This window comes from Dromiciops gliroides, chromosome 4 (assembly GCF_019393635.1).
Source record: "Dromiciops gliroides isolate mDroGli1 chromosome 4, mDroGli1.pri, whole genome shotgun sequence".
NCBI lineage: Eukaryota > Metazoa > Chordata > Mammalia > Microbiotheria > Microbiotheriidae > Dromiciops > Dromiciops gliroides.
Window position 1 is genome coordinate 381,602,767 of NC_057864.1, and position 23,463 is coordinate 381,626,229.

General features: G+C 37.3%; 1 protein-coding gene across 11 annotated transcripts in view; it reads right to left on the bottom strand.

The window, feature by feature from the left end:
• The window catches only part of HIVEP2 (HIVEP zinc finger 2), a 284,997-nt gene that overhangs the window by 113,338 nt on the left and 148,196 nt on the right, over positions 1-23,463 (bottom strand). For all 11 annotated transcript variants that reach the window (XM_043999699.1, XM_043999695.1, XM_043999693.1 and 8 more), the window contains one exon: positions 3,272-3,385. The gene's annotated coding sequence lies outside the window, so the exon portion shown is untranslated. The remainder of the gene's footprint in view (positions 1-3,271; positions 3,386-23,463) is intronic.

The window sequence follows — 23,463 nt, forward strand, 5'->3', positions numbered from 1 at the left end:
TAAACATTTTTCAAATACCTACTATGAGCTAAATACCTACTATCAAATACCTACTATGCTAAATACTGGGGATACCAAAAGAAAATAGTCCCTGTCTTCAGGGAGCTTATAATCTAATGGAGGAGAAAATATGCAAATACATATACACAAAGCAAGCTTTATACAGGATAAATAGGAAATCATTAAGAGAGAGAAGACACCAGAATTAAAAAGGGGTTGGGAAAGGTTTCCTATAAAAGATGGGATTTTAATTGGCACTTCAAGGAAGGCATGGCTGTCAGTAAGTAAGGACAGCATTCCAGGAATGAGGGACAACCACAGAAAACACACAGAGCCAAGAAATGGAGTGTCTCATTTATGAAACAACAAGGAGGCTGATGTCACTGACTCAAAGAAAACATGTCAGGGAGAAGGTGTAAGAAGACTGGAAAGTAGAAGAGGGCTAGGTTATGAAGCGTTTTGAATGGCAAACAATTGTAAAGAGGAGGCAACATCCATGCAAAAAATAGGGCACAGATAGTTACAAAATTCACATTTTTAAAGTGTTTCATGAGTCCTTAATATTGGAGGCAAGTATATGTAGTTTCATTTATAAGACATTTATTTCTTTTTAAAAATTTAAAAAATTTTATTTTTTTATTGCAGGGCAATGAGGGTTAAGTGACTTGCCCAGGGTCACGCAGCTAGTACGTGTCAAGTGTATAAGGCTGGATTTGAACTCAGGTCCTCCTGAATCCAGGGCTGGTGCTTTAACTGCTACACCACCTAACTGCCCCTATAAGATGTTTATTTCAATAGAAACTGTTTATTTGGATGAGCTAAAGGGCTGGCCTATCATTTTCCTGCTAAATATTATTTATTCTGGATGCATATTATTTTTTTTTATTTTTGAACCAGACCTTTGAGTTCACTGACATTGAGAACTCCCACTACCAGTATAGGTCAGCATCTTTTCTGAAACTTAGATTCTTAGGAAGTTGCTTGGGTCACTGAGAGTGGCTTACCCAGAGTCATATAGCCAGTCTATATGAGGCAGGATTAAACCCAGAGCTTCCTAACTGAATACAGTTTTCTACCATGTAATGATGCCTCTCAAAACTTGGCTTTAACCTTACAATGAAGCTTATTTGGTAAAATTTAAAATGATTTGATTTGGAAAGCCCTTGTAAAAAGACTTTGAGGTACCACCTAACACCTATCAGATTGTCTAATATGACATAAAAGGAAAGTGATAAATGTTGGAGGTGTGGAAAAATTGGAACACTAATGCATTGTTGGTGGAGCTGTGAACTGATCCAACCATTCTGGAGAACAAACTGGAAGTATGTCCAAAGGGCTATAAAACTGTGCATACCCTTTAATCCACATGTACAAAAATATTTATAGTAGCTCTTTTTGTGATAACAAAGAATTGGAAATTGAGGGAATGCCCATCAATTGGGGAATGGCTGAACAAATTGTGGTATATGGATGTAATAGAATACTGTTGTGCTATAAGGAAAGATGAGCATGCGGATTTCAGAAAAACCCGGATTTACATGAACTGATGCTGAGTGAAGCGAGCAGAACCAGGAGAACATTGTACACAATAACATCAACATTGTGCAATGATCAACTATGACAGACTTAGCTTTTCTCAGCAATGCAATGATCCAAGACAATTCCAAAAGACTCATGATAGAAAATGTTCTCCCCATCCAGACAAATAACTATGAAGTCTGAATGCAGACTGAAGGATACTATTTTCACTTTTTTTTGTTTTTTCTTTCTCATGGTTTTTCCCTTTTGTTCTGATTCTCTTTCACAACATGACTAATATGGAAATATATTTAACATGATTGTACGTATATAACCTATATCATATTGATGCTGTCTTAGGGCTGGGGGAGGCAAGGAAGAAAAAGTTGGAACTCAAAATCTTACAAAAATGAATGCTGAAAACTATATTTACATGTAATTATAAAAAAACTATTAAGATGGAAAAAAGACTTTGATTTGAAATAGCTGAAAAAATCCAGAGGGATGAAGAGGAAACATTTGCATTACTAGTAGATAGAATGATTTTTTTTCCTCTTCTAACACCTGTGGTAGCTTTTAGAAAATTAATGTGCTGCATGTTTAAACCGAGAAGCTTTTCACTTAACTGAATTATTTCCTTACAAGCCAGGAATCATTCTAAAAATCTTTCCAAATAGCATCATGTACCCACAAAAATGAAAATTATCTGTCACAAATAAATGATTGGCTATGTCCCCAAGTAGGCAGAATTAAAGGTTCCCTGTAATTTCAATTCCTGACTTCTCTAAACTGACAGAATACTCATAGTGATTTTTATCACACTAACTCAGTCAAATTTCAGGATGAAATACAGCTGTCACAGGAAAGAAAGGTTGTTAGACAAAACTGAGGTCAAGTCTGAGTATTTTATAAGTTATATTAACAGAGACATTTAAAGAATAATACAGCCCATACTTTTCGCCTCATTTTGTCTTAAGATGCTTATGCTTCAGATGACTGATACAACTTAGTAGCATGCAAGCTATCCTTCTCAGAAAGTGTCCACTTTGCTGACTTATAGAGCTATCTGAAATGCTCGATGTTAAAATTCACCACTACAATGAACTGAGCTTCACAAGAGCTCCATTATATGGAAGTAAACCAAAGCATGGGAAGTTCAATGGTAGAACCAAGAACAAATAAGAGTTTTCTTATACACAAATCCAATTCCATAGATAACAGATGACCAGGTCCTCAATATGACTGTCACTGTGAGAAAGTAAGCCAGAGAATCACTTTGCTTAGATCCAAGAAAAAGCTAACCTGCCACTTAAACCATTGTAATTTGTTTTCTTGTTCCCATGACCTGCAGTATTAAAACTCTAAGAGATGGCTGAGTGGAGTCTCCCATCATTACTAAATCTTTTGAATTAGCAGGCAATAATAAAGTACTCAAAGCTAGTGCCATCTTTTCCCTCTTGATCCTTTAATCTGAGGCTGTACCAAATTTCTCTTAGTTAAGAGTTCTGAGTCCCATAAGCCATCTGTTAGAAAACAGTTCTAAAAAGCAAGAGCAATGAATGTAGAGGGCGATCACAATGTCAGGCACCATGATAAGTTCTTACGAAGATAAACACCTTCTTTTGGGATGATGTCATGGAGGCTCTTCACAACAAGTGGGGAAGTAAAAAAATTAGTTTCAAAATTCCATGTAAAGCTTAAAAGTGGACATGAAATAAGTTCTAAGGGTATATGAAAGTCATTTTGAGCTTACCTGGTGGCTGACAGTAAAGATTTAGCAATCATTGGCTCCAACCACGGCAACTTGTTTCATCATGCAGGTAAGTCTAATTATTGACTTTCTTCTTTAAAAATCCAAAGTCTCCACCTAGTCAGAAAAATAAACCGAAGAAAAGCATTTTAACTGGTTCAGTAAGTTCTATAGTAACTGTGTGAATAAAGCAAAAGCATTACTATGCCTACACAGTGTATAAATAGAAAATACAATGAACTTGGAGCCTAACACCTTGAGTTGTAATCCCAGTTTATTAGTCAAGTGAACTTGGGCAAGTCATTTAACAACTTAGAGCAATCAGTTTCCTCTTCTATGAAATAAAGGCAATTATGACCGCTCTGCCTACCTTGCCACATTGTGGAAAAGATCAAATAGAATGATGCATGTGAAAATAATGCTACAGGTCTGTGTTCTCCCTTCACCAATGAAAATTATAATCGCTGCATGCATTAGCATATGGTCATTGAGAATTCTGATGGCTGAAAAATTAATCATCCCATGAGCTTTTCTATACTTAGCAAGGCTGATTCTCAGATGACATACACAGAATTCATCAGTAACCTTTTTAGTTGGGTCTGACAACCTTAGGGAACCCAGAGTCATCTCCAGGCTACCATAAAGCATCAAAGTAAGACTTCAATGCAGTAATAAGTAGATTATTTTGAACCTCAAGTTAAGATTCTTCATAGCTTACATGTCTGTATAATTGGAGTAATAAGCATTTTACATACATCATATCATTTAAACTCACAACAACCCTATAAAATACGCATTACAACATCACAATCCACATTTCACAAATGAGCAAACAAATTTAGAGAGGTTAAATCACACAAACTAGCAAGTGTTTGAGACGGGATTTTGAACTTCAGTCTTCCTGACTCCAAATCTCGCATTCTATCTACTGCACCAACGAAGGTTTCCAAATTCAAAGTCCAGTACCTTCTGCCTATAGTATAGTCTTCGTGAAATAAAAACATCTTCCATTTGACTAACACTAGAAGGACCAGAACTTAAGAATACCTGGATGAATCAAGCAACATCAGATGATGTAGGGTAATCTTTTTTATCCATAATAGATTGGATGAAAAAATGTTTTCAAAGTAAAATGACAACAAATATTTGTATCAATTGACATACCTGGTCCTTCTAGTTCTAGAACTTTATAATTTACAAAAAGATTTCATGTATGCTAGCTATATCATTTGTTCCTCAACTGCCCCTCCCCCACATACACATACACACACTCACACAAAAATAAACCCTATGAGGTAGGGAGAGCCAGATTTATTACCCTCCATTTAACAAATGAAGAAACTGAAGCTCAGAGAGGTTAAGCAACTGATCAGTATCACACAGCTGAAAATATTTTTCAGTAGTGGAACTGGGACTAGAGTTGAAGTCTTCTGACTCCAAATCCATTTCTTTTCCCCATTAAGCCACTCTTCCTCTCTATAGCAATCAAAGTATTATTATAAACTTCCTAATTATTTTAACCATATAAGACCTAGATTCTTACTGTATGCACTAACTCAACTCAGAAACTTACCATTAAACAGTACCAAAGTTGTTTAATTATAGTTTCATTGACAGTCCAACCCTCTCTATTTACTTTGTCTGCAAGGAAGTTCTTTGAAAATCAAACATTTAACTATCTCCACTGCTCCAAGGCATGTCTGAGAGAAGATAGGCTTTATGTCAATCTAAGATAGATGATTTCCAGTATAAACTTAGATGTAGAAAAGTTGAACGAAAGGGCATAATGGAAAATTGGGCAGCCCCTAGTCCCTTATAATGTAGAGTTATTATATTCATTCTAATGGTCTGTACTTCAAACACATTCACATCTAAATTAAAGTACAGAACTATTTTTTTAAATAACAAAGGTTTTTATAGTTTTTGGTTCCGATTTTTGTCCCTCTTTCCTTCCCTCTCCTCCCCCCTCCCTGAGGTGTCAAGCAATCAGATAGGGGTTATACACATAAGATTATGTAAAACATTACTATATTTGTCATTTGCTCTATCCAATGTTTGGCGTTAGCTATACGTATTGCTCTCCTTCCATGAGAATAACTGAAAGTTAACTGAATTGTCAAAATGTCAAGGCTGAACTCAATTGATAACATGATTTTTAAATGTTTGCTATCAACAGTGAAAGAAATAAGCAATAACTAAGCAGAAATGTCAATAGTGGTCTAATTGGTCTCTCTGCTTCAAGTCTCTCATCACTCCAGTCTTTGTACATTGTTATCAAAGTAATTTTCCTTAAGCTCAGATCTTACCACACGACTCCCATAATTGAATCAACTTCAGTTGCTTCTAGAATAAATAGAAACTTTTCTGTTTGACTTTTAAAGCCCCTAAAGAACCTGGCCCCAACCTATCTTTCCTATCTTACTGGACATTACTTCTGATTCTGATCTGACCAAAATAGCCTTCTCTCTCTCTCTCTCTCTCTCTCTCTCTCTCTCTCTCTCTCTCTCTCTCTCTCTCTCTCTCTCTCTCTCTCTCTCTCTCCTCTCTCTCATAGATCACAACATTCCATTTTCCTAATCCTCCAACTTTTAATTCCTTCTATACCAAATTACCTTGTATTTAACTGATATATATTTATACATATTCACTTTACATTTATGTTGTACACATTTATATATGTACATGCTATCTTCCTCATTAAAATATAGGAAAGGAACAAACATTTATTAAGCACCTACTATGTATCAGGGGAGGCAGCTAGATGGCTCAGTGGATAGAGCAGTGGGCATGAAGTCATAAAGGCCTGAGTTCAAATCCACCCTCACTAACTGTGTGACCCTGGGCAAGTCACTTAACTTCTGTTTGCCTTAATCCACTGGAGAAGAAACTGGCAAACCACTCTAGTCTCATTGCCAAGAAAACCCTATGACCAGTATTGGCACACTATGGTCCGCAGGGTCACAAAAAGTCAAACATGATTGAACTACTCAACAACAACATGTGCCAAGTAATGTGCTTAACAAATAATATCTCATTTGATCCTCACAACAACCCTGGGAGGTAGATGCTATTATTATCCCTGTTTTATGGAGTGGAAACTGAGGCTGACCAAACTTAAGTAACTTGCCCAAGGTCACACAGATAGGGTGTGAGGCTCCATTTGAATTCAGGTCTTCCTGACTCTAGACCCTGCACTCTATCCATTATACCACCCAAATGTTAACATTATTGTTAAAATTAAGCTCCTTGCAAACTTTTAAGTGCTATATAAATGTCTTATTATTGTTGTTGTTGTTATATTGAATATGGATTAATTAATCTCATGTGTCTATCCCCTTAGTCTACATTTCCCCATAGTGACTCCTTTAAATATACTGACAACAGAGTAATCATTTTCCCAACTTTCAAGGCTAAGGCATCTATGATATAAAGGAATTGGACTCCAGCTATGATACACTATGATTCTTAACTAGCCTTTCATTGTATATTAGAAATAGATAGATGGATGGATGGATGGATGAATAAGTTAGACAGATAGATAGATAGACACAGATAATAGATGATAGATGAACCTCAACATCCCTCCTATCTTTGTTGCATATGTATGACAAAATTTTATTAAATTATAGCATCCCAACCTCAAGTGCATTTCCTTAAAATGACCCCCTACAAATGTCTTATGTCTATGTGGCATGGATATTTTCTTCAAGAATAAAATGGGAAGGTGCTGGACATGGGGATCAACAAATAACATCACAAAGAAAAAACTGCTATCTCGACATGCTACAATTGGTTATTAATGTGGAAGTAATTTCTACATGACTGGCAGTGTTTAGTCAAGACATCATCTTACTAAAGAAGAATCAAAACCAACATGAAATTAAAAGAATAAAAATGAGAAGATATGGCTTATAATTAAAACCACCCCAACCAGAACTATTTAAACAAGATACTAATACAGAAAAATATGAAATGGAACATTCACATGTCCTGACAACATTTCCTACAGAAGATTAACCAACTTAAAGCAATAACTTGAAATTAAGAGACCATAAGAGCTTAGGAACCTCAGGCAGCAAACATTTGCTTTCCTTGACAACCACAGATATATGGTAGTTTAGGCCAAACCAGGAAAAAAAAGCCTAGAATATAAATTTATTTGCAAATCTCCTGGAGAAGGATCGTTGAAAGTTCGAATTAGTATTACATTCTAAAACACTGAGAAGTAGTAGAATTTGCTGAAAGTTTGGCATGAAACCCCATTAAATCAGTCCCTCCCAAGAACATTTACATATAAAATTGGATAGAGGATAACAAACATACAAAAATGGAAAAGATCTGTCAAAATTACTATGATAAATTATCATTTTCCACTAATGATAGTAGAGCCACAATATTTAGCCCAGGATATTCAACTGGCTGGACAGCCCATAATATTGTTCAATCAGTACATGTATCTTAGAAATACACTACAGATGGACAATGAGTTGGGCTCAGAATTAAAGAGGAGGAATACAGCAGGATGAATTGTATTTTGGGAATCTCAGCACTTTCAATGTTTCCAGGCTTCTCCTTGGCACAATAATCCATCTTTTTAAAAGCATTGATCAAATGAGATAAAATTTGTAAAGTGCTTACTTAATCCAGTGCCTGGAACATGGTGCCTAATAAATGCTTGTTTCTTTCTTCCCTTGTTTTCTCCCTCCCTCCTTCCCTCTCTTCCTTCCATTATTATTCTGGCAAAGCTATATGTCTATAAATCACAAATTACAAAATCTTCAAAAAATCAAAATTGTGAATCATGTAAAGGAGAATGGAGAGATGTATGGAGGGCATAAATAGACTACAGTGCATTATCAACAACGAATTGAGCAAAAAAGTGAAGGAAAAGGTATCAAAGAGATGTGACTTATTAAGATATCTAAATGAAAGGCTCCAGAATGTTGGGTAGATTCCCTGTGTGGGATTTATGGGTAGAACTGGCCAAAAGTCAGGAAGGGTGAGAAGTCATGGATGGGTTGTAATCTGTACCATTGAGTACCTTCATCAATGAGAATATAGATTCATTCTTTTTATCTAATGCCACATGCTGCCTCAAAAAGTATTACTTCTCTTAATATTCTAAGGCTTACGCTTTTTTCTCTTTAGGTATTTATATTTTGTCCAGCATAAGAGTACCTAGCATTCAACTTCAAAAGGAATAAGTACTGAAGGGATGAATCACACACATGGATGACTCAGTTACCACTAACCCTTGATTAGCACAACAGGTCTGAGTCTTGCTGGCATGAATTCTCATAAAATAGGGAAGCCTCATAAGCTTGCTACAATATATTATATAGCACAATGTAAACTTTCCTTAGGATCCATTTTAGAATAACACGGAGATTTAATAATAGTACATGAACTGAGATTGTAGCAGCACTGTAATTGCTATAAAACACCAAACAGAACATTACTTAAGAGAATTTCGTGGCCTGATTAAGGTTTCTGCCACTCACCCTAAAATACCTTTCTCTTCTTTTTTCTTTATCTTCATCACTCTAACCCCATTAGAATGTAAGCTCTTTGATTTCGGAAACTGTTTATACTTTTTTTCCTTTACATTCTCAGACCATACAGCTCCTGACACACAGTAAGGACTGAAAAAAAAAATGCTTGTTGATTGATTATTTATTTGATGATAGAAACAATTTAGTAGTATGAACATGGCGGAAGTATAGCACTACTTAGGTCCAGGAAGCCCTGAGTTCAAATGCCATGCTGGACATTAGCAGAATGATCCTGAGTTAAGTGACTATGTACTTTGGGTACTTCTCTAGGACTTATCCTCTCTAGGTTGGTGGGACTCTGTCTGGGAAAGTCCCTACACTAATAATCATTTGTGTAATATTGGATTTTGTCATTCACCAACTGTTATATTTTTGTCATCTACAGACCCTATAAAGTTATATAAAGTGAAATGTATTGGGGAGGTAAAATAACTTCTTTCGGTGGTAATTTGATAATCTGTGTTCAAATCACATCTTTGCCACTTAACTATAGGACCCTGTCTTTGGAAAAAATGATCTAACTACTCTGAGATTGTTTCCTCATCTGTAAAATGGAGTGGTAATAATTTCACAATCTATCTCACAGAGTAGATATGAGCAAAGGCAACTAGGTGGTTGAATGAATAGAGCACTCAACCTGGAGTCAGGAAAACCTGAGTTTAAATCCAGCCTCTGATACTTCCTGGTTGTATGATCCTGGACAAGTCACTTACTTTCTATTTATGATGATATTAATGGACTTACCTCTCAGGGCAAGGATAAATAAAATAATATTTGTAAATCATTTTGTAAAATTTAAATCACTATGTAAATGCTAGCCATTCTTATTATTAAACATTAAACAATTATAATAATGTACATAATTACTATTAACTCACATAAACTTTGAAGAACACCAGAAATATGGGTTGCTTTTATTATCCCATATATTCCCAGGATGATACATTTTCAGAGTTCTAATCTAGTACATTCCTAAAACACTCTGGGAGCAGAGTAGAAATCTAAGGTGAATTTTTCATTCTTTATAGAAATATTATCTACACAATGATAATTGACATTTATATTGAAATATAAAAGTTTATATCTATTAGCTAATTTGAACCTCACAATATCCTTGTGGGATGAGTGTTTGAAGCTATTATTACTCACATTTTAGCAATGAGAAAATTGAGGTTCAGAAGTTACTCAAGGTTAATCAATTGAAGCTGAAAGTTTGCCTATAGCTATACAGCTAATAGATGGCATAGGCAAGATTTTAATCATGTCTTCCTGACTCCAAAATTTGAAACCGTTCCAGGATGCCTCACTGCCTTTCACCATTTTGATTTCTATGATTTTGCATTACTATATACTTGCATCACTCTGTCTGAATATATACCCCTCATAGTTTCTACAGTAAAAAAATGGCAAAATTTTTGTTAATATTTCAGAAATGAGGGGGCAGCTAGGTGGCGCAGTAGATAAAGCACTAGCCCTGGATTCAGCGGGACCTGAGTTCAAATCCGGACTTGGATTTGACACTTGACCCTTGACACTTAGCTATGTGGCCCTGGGCAAGTCACTTAACCCTTATTGCCCCACAAAAAAAAAAGAAAAAGAAAAGAAATTAAGTATTTCAAAGATATGCTTAACACCACCTTATACACCTCTGAATGTAAGAAACCATATTCTTGCTCATCTGACTGAGTGGTATTGTTAGATGCTTCAGGAGACACTTTAAAATAGCAAAAAGTGCCCTTATATATGTTTCCTAGATTTTCTCCCTAGAATTCGAGAGCTAAATAAGAACTTAGAGAATATCAATTCCATACCCTTTACCTTATAGATGGGAAAATGGAGTCTAGAGAGCAGAAGTAACTTGCCTAGGGTCACCCAGCTAGTTATTGACAGAACTATAACACAGGACTTCTGACAACCAGCCTTCTGCTTCTTATACTGCTCTAGAACACACCAGCAAATTTTCCAGGACACAATAATCCAATTCAATTTAATAAACTTTTAAATATCTATGTTGTGTACTTTGATAAACATTGGGAGTACAAAGATAAAGAAATGATATAGCCCTTCCCTATAAGGAGCCTACAGGACAATACAGGAGATCAGAAATACACAAATAAATGTTAATAAAAGCAGCACGTGACAGGACAAAGGGAGTATCAGGATTCTTTAGTTAAATCTGAGGTAAGAAAAATTATTTGGGTGATCAAGGGTGATGAGGGCAGGTCTCAGAGGACAGTGTACAGAAAGGGCAAAGAACTTAAGAATTGAAGAAAGTCACAGAATTTTGCAATTAAGTGGTCTGTAACCTTGGAGAAGACAGAAGAAAGGGAGAGGAATAAGAATTTATATAGTGCCTACTATGTGGAGATATTGTGCTAAGCACCACTTTTACAAATATCTAATTTTATCCTCCCAACAACCCCGCAAGATAGGAGATGTTATTACCCCCAGTTTACCGTTGAGGAAACTGAGACAATAAAGGTTAAATGACTTTCCCAGGGTCACAGAGCTAATAAAAGGCTGAGGCTGGATTTAAACTCAAGTTGTCTTCACGTCAGGTCCAGTGCTCTCTCTACTGCACCACCTTTCTATCCACTGCCTATTGCAAAGAGTAGTTTCAATAGAATGGTAGGAATGGAAGCCAGAGCAAAGTCAGTTGAACAATGAAAAGATAGAGGCAGTGGATATAGATAACCCTTCCTAAAAGTTTAGCAGTGAAGGACAAGAAAGATATTAGATGAAAGCTTGAGTGGAGTGTTGAGTTCAAGAGAAAATCTTCTAGATCAGGAGAGATTGGGACAGCAAAGAAAGATTAAGTCAGGAGGAAAAGATTGAAGATGAAAAGAGAATAGAAGATGAGAAGAAACTGAAGATGTGCAAAGGGGTATTCTAACAACCAGCCCTCCATCCATTTCCTGTTAGTCACCAAGCAATTCAGTAATATGTCTATCTACGCCTCACACATCAACTACATTTTAAACACACCTGTACCCATCTCCGTTTCTCAGCTTCCAATGGATCTCACAAAAAAAAAAAAAAAGATTTGAACTTTAAGGCTCTATATGCATTCCTTTTACATACACACACACACACACCTCTCTATTCACATATACACACACCTCTATACTCACATATATACACAAACATATGCATGTATAGATTTATGTGTGCAGCTGTGTATATGTATGCATGCATGTGTGTATTTGTTTTCTCCATTTCCTAATTTTAGAGAGAATAAGCAGAGTCCTCTGTCATCCTCATTCCTTTTTTCCCCCTAATATGGTTATCACCACATCTACCCTAATCCCTCTCAGATAAAAACTAATAAAGGGAAGTCAGGAAGCTTGGAATGTCTTAACACATCAAAGGGATCTTGACTATTTATAATAAGAGCATAATATATTGTTTGAGAAGTAGTACCTTAACGGTTTGAAAGAATTATTAAGTATATTCTTCATAAATATAGCACCCTTGGAGAGTGAGTGGGAAAACAGTCCATTTAATTCTGCTTAGTCCTTTTAAATATATCAAACTAGTTAACACCTAGATCTATAATCTGTCATTTGAATCCCATTTATCTATTTCTCACTATTGCAGTATGCACATGTGTGCACACATACACATGTATAGTACATCCATATAGATTCATTCACATGTGCATGTGTGTACATGTGTGTAAGTATGTGAGTGTTTGTGTTATGGGCATGTGCACACACATATATCTATGTATAAGTTTGCCCTCTCCATTTCCTCTGCTGGATATTACCTTTTTCCCAAAGTCAGCTTGGTAGTTCTTCTAATATTTCCTTGAAAACCCATCTCCCCATTAAGCAGACTTCTAGGCAGAAGAGTGCTTGTAGCTCTAATAAGCCACTTAAATTGTCAAGAATTGTGAGTGGAGGCTGGAAATGAGAGCTAAAGACAACAAATAGGCTTTTTAAGCTAAGTTAGAAGCAAGAAGGTCAAAGAATCAATCAATCAATTAGCATTTAGTAAGCTTCTACAACATGCCAGGCACTGGCTTAGGCACTGGGAATACAAATACAAAGGAAAAATCCCTGTTCTCCAGAAGCTTATGAAAGAGATGACAAATTATATACAGACTATAAATAGAGTATAAATGCAAAATAAATACAAGGTAGTTTGTGAAGGGGAAAGCACTAGCAGATTTGGTGGGGAGGGGGCTTCAAGAAAGCCTTCATGTAGAAGGTGGCACTTGAGTTATGTCTTGAGAGTAGATAGGGATTCTGTGAAGTAGAGGTGAAGAGGCAGTACATTTCAGGAATGGGATTAGCCAATAAAAAGGCATGGAGTACCATATGAGAAACAGAAAGCCAGTTTGACTCTACTGAAGAGTTTGGGAGTGGGAGTGGGAGTAATCCACAATGACATTAAAAACATAGGTGGAGGCAAGGTTAGGAAGAACTTTAAAATCCTAGACTATAAACTTGGATTGCCATAAGAATACTTTGGCAGAAGAAATACTTTGGAAGAGGAAAAAGTGTCCGGGGAAGGGTGGAGGAGAGTGGGACATTAAGAGGAAGAAGAGTTCCATTTTGAACGCGGTGTCCTGAATATACCTTACACTCAACATTTCCACAACAAAACATTTCCAAAACTGAACTCCTTACCTTTCCCTCAAGCCATACCTTTTAGCCAATTACCCTATTACTGTCAAGTATATTGCCATCCTCTCAGTCACCCAGGTTCACAACCTAGATGTCATCCTGAGGTCCTCAATGTCTTTACCCCGCATATCCAATCAGTTGCCAAATCCTGTTGATTCTTTCTCCACAAAACTCTCATCTATTTGACCTTTCTCTCTCTCCCAGAGTCATTAAAGTTCAGTGGTAAGACACATCAGGATGACTGGCAATGGCTTGGGATATAGCCTATGGCCTTGGAATCTGCTGTCCTACCAAACTCTAAGCACTCGACAGCACTTGCTTCAGCCACCTTCATGGTCATTGGAACAAACTGTTCTCATCCAGTAGAAGTCTTCACATGCTTAGGGTAGGCATACCCCCTAACTCACCTGTGAATTTAAGGCCTATCAGCTACCCTCGACCTGGTTTAGGCCATCCACTAAGACAGTTTTATTGGGATATGACCTCTGTGCATGCTACAATGACTTGGAAACATAGGTGAGAGTTGGATGACACCAAAGGTGAGTGAGCAGCCCTGGGAGGGCCTCAGCAAGTTTGATCACTAGAGGTGCAAGTTCTCCCTGAACACCCCAGAATATCTGGAAGAAGGTAGTGGGTTACCCTGTTGTATTCTGCCCTATGCAGGTCACATCTAGAGCACCATGTTTAGTTCTGAACCACACAACTTTTGAAACACATTGCTATGCTAGAGCCCATCATGTGGAGGATGTTCAAGTTGGTGATAGAAGTGAAGACCGCACACAGTGCATGAGAATTAATTTAAGGCACCGGGGCTGTGAAGCCTTGAGAAGATAAGACTTGAGGATGGAACATAACAGACGTTGTTAAGTACTGTAAGAGAGAACAGATTTGATCTCCTCAACCACCAGACAGCAGAGCTAGAAGCAATGGGCGGAAGCTACTACAGAAAGGCAGATTTAGGTTTGATGTAAAGAAAAACTCCCAACATTTAAGAATGTCCAAAAGTGAAATTCGCTGTCTAAATGGGCTTAGTAGAGGTTTTCTAGTAGAGCTTAGATGACCACTGGGGAATATTTCAGAGAGGATTTCTGCTCAGAAACATATGGTACTAGAAGGCCTCTTAAGTCCCTCCCATCTCTGGGACTGTGAGATGCCGCTGATGCTACGGATGCTGTTGGTGATGCTGCTGATGGTGATAATGATGACAACAAAGTCCTCTCTTGGATACATGCAAATAAGAGCTCAGGACTTGACTTCTTCAACACTTAAGCAGTCAAATTCTGTGTCAACTTGAGTGAAAGTGTGAGTGACGTATTTGCTCACTCTCTTGGAGAATGAAGCACGTAGAAAATGTGGCAAATATTTCAAAATCAGAGCCCTGTTTCCTGAAAGAACGAAAGATGCTGACAAATTTTCTGCCAGTTATTACCTCCAGAGTTCAAAATAGCAAGCTGAGTGGGTGTAAGCACTTCAAGTGCAAAAGAAAGAATAAGCAGGGTGGGTATGAAGGGAAAGGAAATCGTACTTTCTTCCCCTCCTCTGTGTGAGGAGAGGAGGGAGAATTTAAAGAGATATTAACAAGTAGCCCCAAAAGAAACTTGAATCAAAACTCAGACTCGAACTAATGATACTTTCAAGATGAAAGCTGTTAAACCAGTGCCAAAGAGTAACTAAGGACTACAAGTTACTATTTCCTGTCACTTGTTTCTTTACTTGGGCAACAAGGTGGTGCAGTGGAGAGAGAACTGGGCTTGAGATCAGGAAGACTCCTCTTCATGAGTTCAAATCTGACCTGCAAAACTTGCAAGTTATGTGACTCTGGGCAAGTCATTTAATCCTGTGTGCCTTGGTCTCCTCATTTGTCAAATGAGCTGGAGAAAGAAATCGAAAACCACTTCAGTGTCTTTGCCAAGAAAGCCCCAGATGGGGTCACGAAAAGTCGGGCATGACTGAAATAAATGAACTACAAACCATGAGGTACTGAGAGGGAGAAGGGTCTAGTGGGTAGAGGGTCAGTCTTAGAATCAGGAAGACAAGGGTCAAGTCTTGCCATTGACTCCGGGGAGTTGTGTGATCCTTGGCAAGTAAGCCATGTAACTTCTCTGTGCTTCAGGCAGTTCTCTAAGGTTTGAAATCACAGGCCAGGACCAAAAATAAACAAACAAAAAACCCTGCATAGTACTGATTCTACCGGCAATAGGAGTTCAAAGAAAGGAGAGAGGCCAAGATGGCCGTGCATAGTTTGAAGAGGCTTCCTGAAGGAGTTAAAACTTTAGCAAGTCCTTGAAGCATGGGGGTACGATCTGTACAAGGGAAGAGAAAGAAAGAAAGTACCTGCCTTCCATTCCAGTATGAGAAAATGTGAACCAATGACGACTATGTGGTTGAATTGAGCATTTCTGAAAACTTCAGATTTTGGATATGACTGTTGAATACTTTTAATCTGAATTCAATCTTTGTGCAGAAAAAAAAACTGCATCTTTTAAAAAATGTTAGCTTTTTTAAAAGAGATATAAATAAACTGGCAAAGACTTACTTCAAAAATATGTGAATCAATGAATGGTAATTTTAGGTTTGAACTTATTGCACAAAATTTTTATTTTTTGTGACTTTATATAATCTTTAATCACAAAATCACAGGATATTAGTGTTTGAGAAGACCTTAAAAGTAATCAGTGAGCTACAATGCATAAGAACATTGGCAGTATGAAGCTGGGTTCAAATTTTAACTATATATGACCTTAGAAAGTCACTTATCCCCCCTATAGGCCTCAGTTTCCCCACATGTAAAATGAAACGGTGGAATAGATGGTTTCATGGGTTCCTTCCAGTTTAGATCTGGGGTTCTTTTATTAGGCAGTTTACAAAACTTAGGATCAGGGGAGTTGTGACTTCACTAAGGTCACAATGGTTAGTAAGGCATTAAAAATCTTCAACTGTAACAAGGAACATAACAGCACATTGTAGGAACTTAATAAATGCTTATTGACTGATTGACTGATACTCTTGTCCAACAATGTAATCAACATTCTACTGTTGTTTAGAGAGCTTTCAAATGTTACTTCAATTATGTAAATAAACACTTTTTTTCTTCTAAAATACTTTTTTTCCAGTGGCATACGCCCACACAAAATCTCCGCACTGGCATTATTCTTACTTCCTTCCCACACCAACTTCCAAAAGAAAGAAAACAATTCAGGAACAGACTGAGATTACAGAGGCAAAATTTTGTACTGCTGGATTTGGAATCTCAAGACCTGGGTTCAAATTCAGACTCTATGACTTAATGCCTCATTAAAGAACTTGGGAACCTCATTTTCATCTCTTTGGGATTCCCTTTCCTCACTGTAAAATGAGGGAATTGAACTAAATGTTTCCTAAGATATTTCTTAGCTTTAAGCCTTAAATCCTAGGAATATTCTTCCCCTTCTTGGTCCACAATTTGGAGAACTATAAAGAAAAATAAATTATATATAACAGAAAGGCATGGAACTGTGAAAAAGCCATCGAGATATATGAAAATTCAACTTAAACACTCCCTGAAGGAAAAAAAAAAAGACAAAAGAGAAATCACCTTGTAACACATTTCTATCAGTAGGATAACCTGAGGTCTTAAGAACAGGGAATCATACATTCCAATTCTGGATTACTATAACATGTAGTATTAGAAGTTAAATGCCATAATTGTGGTTTATCAACAGTTTCTGTTCCTCCCTTCTTGGTCTTCCTCTCTTTTGTTTCCCTACAAGAAATGTCTTCATGAATAAGTCAGAATGTAAGCCTGAATTACAGTAATACTGAATTTTCAGGACATCTTTCAAAATCATCATGATTCTGTCTTAAAAATTCTCAGACACTTGCTTACCTGCAGCTGCTGCCTAAGAATGTAATCCTCTTGCTCAGCTCTCACTCTCACTGCCTTAAACTTTGGGACCCATAAATGGAAAATATTCATGCCATGCTACAAACCCTCAGAGTGAAAGAAAAGAGTATCTATTGGACCAATGAAGGTGTTCCCTCTCCCCTTATAAACTCATTCACTGGGGGAAAAATATTTAAATGAGGCTTCACAAATTGGAGACACTGGATGGTAGACACCTGAGAGAAATTGGTATTAGACTCCTTGTCCTGTGAAGGCTGATTATTTTCTTATACTTCTGTAGCAGTTTGTATTTAGGGGTGTTTAAATTTTCTGAGAATTTATTGAGTGAAGCCTTAGTAAAGTCTGCATCGACGTGGACTTCTGAAACATGGGTCTTTTTTTTTTATCAGTTTCCTAGCATAGTCTCAGAATTATGAATCTGATACTCAACAGCTGATATTTATACCCCATATTTATACAGTGCATCTGTGTGATTTATAAACTGCTTTACATATGTACTCATTTCATCTATATGATCTAGAGCTGGAAAACAGTATTAATTGTTTTATTAACCCTTAATTTTACAGATGAGGAAGTAGAGTCTCTCAAAGATTATAGTGATTTTCCTAAGGTCTCAAAGGTAGTAAGAAGCAAAGCATGGGACTTTAATCTATGCCCTCTGATTATTATCCCCATTTCATAAACAAGAAAACTGAGAACCAAAGAGGATCAGTGACTCACCCAAGGTCACACAGCTCTCCCTCTTATGATTTGTTAGGTCTAATCTTCATGTCTAACCAGCAATGATAGGATTTGGAATTATGTGGGAGGGCTGAATTAGCAACAGCACAGCCCCCAAACTCTAGGACTACGACCTCGGTGGAAATAGCATTTCACTTAAGAAGATTTTCCCAGCTGGGATCTCTGTCCTCACTAACCAGGCTTCCTGTCCTAGATCATGCCAAGGTCGATACGGTGTCCCCAGTGAAAGCGGTTCAACTTGTTGAGCTGGTGCACAAGGACTGTGCCAAGGAAGACCTTTAAACTGGCACTCAGCATAGAGGAGCGAGTGTCTTCCGCTTGATGGAAAGCCCCTCCCGGGGATCACTGCCTTGGTATGCAAACCTGTTTGTTTGCAGACAGAGACAAAAAAGGAAAGGCGGGGGAGAGCCTAGCTCTAGCAGTGGAGGCAGTAGACACTTGTGTCTGACACAGAGAAAGGGACATTCTGTATCGAGTGTCTTGAAAGGACATGGTTCCATTTGATTTCTCAGAGCCCTTCCTTTCCATTCCCCGTCCTGAGGTAGGCAGGGCAGGTGGAGCCCTTGACAGATCATTGGGGCTGTCAGATGGATCTCACCGGAAGGGACATTCCTTCTGGCACCTGATCTAAGTGAAAGTCCAGGTCACAGCCACAGCAACAGATAACCATGGACTGCCTGAACCATATATCAAAGCCCGCCGGCCCTAGGAAATTGGAAGCCAGCCAGAGATGCAGAATACAGGCAGGAGAGTGTGTTGCCTTAGGACAATAGAAAACTGGGACATTGAAAAGTCTGTAAATTCCAAACACTGGGGAGGTCTTCCCAGAGATTTTACCCAGTTCTGTCCAGCCTGTGATTTAATTTCCTTTGAAGGAAAAAAAAAGTTCCTAAACCTTCTGTTTGCAAGACTGGCATCACAATATAATCCACTGCATTTGTGTCCTTTTCAGCCTGCAGCCAGATTGTCTGAAACAATAGCACTAAGTGAGATGTGACATTCTCCTATTTATCTTAATGGGATATTGCATCTAAGGGGGGTAATTATCATCATTTAAATGCAAACAACACTGCCTCATTGCTAATATCCTATCAGATATTTCCCATAAATTCTGCTAAACTAGAAAGGTTTCACACATTCATCATAACCTGATGGCTTTATATATTTGACAGGCCTCAGCATAGAGCCTGATCTCAGATAACCTGGATTTAAAGTGAAAGTCATTCTTTTAGTCACAGAAATTAGTCAGCTATCCTTAAAAATAAGGGTCAGACAGGGAAATCACTTTATATAGTAACAGAAAGAGAGAAAGACAGACAGAGAGACAGAGAAAGGAAGGAAGGAAGGAAGGAAGGAAGGAAGGAAGGAAGGAAGGAAGGAAGGAAGGAAGGAAGGAAGGAAGGAAGGAAGGAAGGAAGGAAGGAAGGAAGGGAGGGATGGAGGGAGGGAGAGAAGGAAGGAAACTATTTTGAAAGACCCAGAAATGCTGATCAATGAAGTGACTAACCACAATACCAGAAGACTGATAAAGCATGTTATATATCCATTTCCGGAAAGAAAGATGATGAACATTTTTGGACATGGCCAATGTGGAATTTTGTTTAGCTTAATTATATGTATATGTTACAAGTATTTTGCTTTTGTTTTGTGGGTGTTTTTTTCACAATGGAGAAATGTGGGTAGGAGGAGGTGGGAGAGAGAGAAGGAATGAATAAATAAAGCATTTATTAAATACTATATGCAAAGCACTGTCCTAAGCACTGGGGATACAAATAGGAAAGTCAGAGTTCCTACTCTCAAGGAGCTCACATTCTAATGGTTAAAACAACACACAGAAAGTAAGTGCTTCTTAATTTTAAAAAATTTAATTTTTAAAAAAATGAGAGCTGAGGAGAGCCTATTTTGGAGAACTAATAGGAATATGATATGCCTCCTTCCTATAAAGCTACTCAATAATAGCAATGCTACTTCACTGATAGAATTTAAGTGGTTTAATTAGTATCTAGGGCACTGAACTTGATTGGAGTCAGGAAGACCTAAGTTCAGATCTTGATGCTGGACATGTCATTTAACCTCTATCAACCTCTTTCTTCATCTGTAAAATGGGAATAATGATAGCACCTATCTCACAAAGTTGTGAAGATCAAAGAAGATTACATATATGAAGTGCTTTGCAAACCTTAAATGAGAGCAATGTAAGTATTTATTACGTTCATCGCTATTATTATTCAGTCATCATTGTATTTATAATGTGTCATTATAGAATCCTCCCTTTCTCTTCTAACACACTGTATAAAATTAGGTGACTTTAGCTCAATTAGGGGCGATGATGGTGTCTTACCCAGCTTTTATATCTCCTTTGCCACCAAATACAATAGGCAGCTGATAGCTAATAAATGTACTGAACTAAAGCATAAAAAAAGAAAAGAAAAAGAAAATGACCATCAGAGTTGGTCATTAATATCTGGCCCAACTATCCTCTGTGATATTAATTTTAGACTCATAAAGGGCAAAATCTTACAAACTACTGTAGTATAAGCCTCTGTCAGGTGAAAAGCAGGTGTCAAAAGAGAAACAGGGCTCATTTTTTATCACTGACCTGACTGGGTACAGTCATGAGAAGCCAGCACATTGAGAATGCTCATTAAAAGACAAGGCCTTGTGAGTTTCTGTTTCAGGGGAATTGTAGACGAGTTGAGGTCACTACACACTAAGCCACTCTATGGCATACCAGGGTCATTGGTAAGCCAGGCAATTTTTCATAGCCCAGCATGTCATCCATAATGGAATGCTGGGGGAGGTATGACTTCAAACTCCTTTCTAATCCAGCGAGGAATGCAAAGGTACAGACTATACATTGATTGCATGAAGTGTAGTTATTTTCAGCTCCTGAATCACCACTCCTGTTCTGCCATTGCCATGTTAAAAGATTTTTTTTAATTAATGTTCTTTTTTGTGTGTGTATGCACATGTGTGTATGTGTGAACAAATATTTGGAACAACCCTGCCAAATCCTTTCCAAAATGGAACAAAAGGGACACCGAAGTTTAAGTAAAATAAAAAGCATAAAAGGCACTGGCATACAAATTTTTTTTTGTTAAAATGGTAGTTAATGGGGGCAGCTAGATGGCACAGTGGATAGAGCACCAGCCCTGGATTCAGGAGTACCTAAGTTCAAATCCGGCCTCAGACACTTAACACTAGCTGTGTGACCCTGGGCAAGTCACTTAACCCCAATTGCCTCACACACACACACACACACACACACACACACACACACACACACACACACACACACAAAATGGTAGTTAATGTGATACCTGATCCGGTATCTGAGATACTACCTTTTTCTACCCTTTATATTCTAACTTTCTAGATTAATACAAGCAATCAAATCAAGAAACATTTGTTAAGCACCTACTATGTGCCAGTCACCGAGCTAAATAGTCAGTACATGGTCCTGTAGTCAGTGTTTGCCTGACTGAGAGCATTCTTAAATCAATAAGCAAATATACATACAAGACTTTGGGGGTTTTGGAGACATTAATTTTTATAATCAGATTTTTAAGTATGGCTAAAAAAGCTCTCTCTAATGGTAATTAAAATAACCAAATGATACATAAAGAGCCTTAATTATTTCTGTATTATTTTCATTGTGATTTGTGCCCGGTTTTAAAACAGGATGTCATGTTTACTATTCCTCTTAAAAGATGATTGAACTGGTATAGAGGCCAAGACACATTGAAAGTAACAGATCATCTGAAGTTGTCTAAGGCTAAGAAAGTCAAATCCTCTAATTTATTCATGTATTTAAGGTTTTGCTCAATGTATGTGATAACCCCAGGAAACCTACATCTTGTTTTTCCGTCTCTGGGGAAAAGCAGTTATATGTCATATTTCAGCAGCCTTCACGTATAGTAACGCAGAACATAATCTTAAATGCATTTCTATATTGAACTTAGTCATAATAATGATTCTTCACTGCCAGCCCATCTTAACATACAAGATTCCATTTTCTTAACCTGGGATAACTAGGCCCCTGCTTCATTGCATTTAGACCTGACAGATGTCACTTCAAAAGTCTGCCTTCCTGTCATCAGGGTTTGCTTGATTGAAAGCATGTTTAAATCGGTAAGCAAATTGTATCCTTTCTGTTAGTACCAGAATCCTATGGTATCAAGAAACACCAACTATCAGAACCAAAGAAACAATATTTTTGTACACATTTTGAAGTGTTTACACACTTTAAACAACTGGCAAATTATTATGAATACTGTGCTTTATCTATATGGGACATCATTAATCTCAACCAACTTTAAGAAACAAAACAATTATTCTTAATCACCTACTTCTCATTTAGTAATTCCAACTTTGATAAAGCCTGTCCAAATAATAAATTCAGATTTTTATTTGGATTAGAATGCCCTATTTCTGTCCTAAGAAAATTTCCCTGTTAAGAAATTATGAATAGTTGTTGACTTAAACTGTATTTGTTTGACTGGATTCGATTTTTTCCATTATGGTGATGTAATTAAGCCTTGACTATACTCAATTAAAATCTGAAGTACTCAACAATTAACCAGTGCCAACCACTAATATTAATTTATTAACTTGGGACCCTTTTATCCAAAGTATATCTCTCTACTATAAAATAAATTGTAAGGAATTACACCAAAATGGTGGCCAAAAATCTAAAAGACAAAAACAAATGTGAGGTAAAGACAAAGGCAACAATGGGGCAGAGAATAAAGCAATGTATTTGGAGTAAGAACCTGGGTCCAAATACTATCACTTGATATTTACTACCCATGTAACCCAAGTCAAATTACTGAATCAGTTTCCTCACCTGTAAGGTCCCCTCTAGCACCAAATGGTACAGATTGGCCGCTCCCCTGAAAATGAGCTAAGATTCAGAAAGCCTAAATACCAGTCCTAACTGTCACTAACTCACTCTCCATCAGTAAATAAAATTGATCGATTTGAGTCTCAATTTCATCGTCTATAAAATTGGAATAAAAATATTTATCCTACCTATCTCACATATTTATTGCAAGGGAAATGTTTTGTAATCCTAAAAGTGCTATATAAATATAAGCTACCATTATTAGTCCTTTGTTTCTTCATCTGTAAAATGACCTCTTCTGAATTTAATACTCTATGATTCTACAATTTGGCCATCTAGAAGTTACTAGTTAGTGCCTTAGGAAATATAATTTATGAAGTCTTACCCCCCAGATAATTCACTGACCTGTCACCCCATTAGCACCTGTCACCCTGTCCAAATCTAAAGTCAGGCCCAACAGTGCTCCTCACCCTGAAAAGTACTTAAATGACAAATTCCCATTTGAATTGTGAGCATTAAGCAAGGAGCTATGACAAAAGGCACAGATA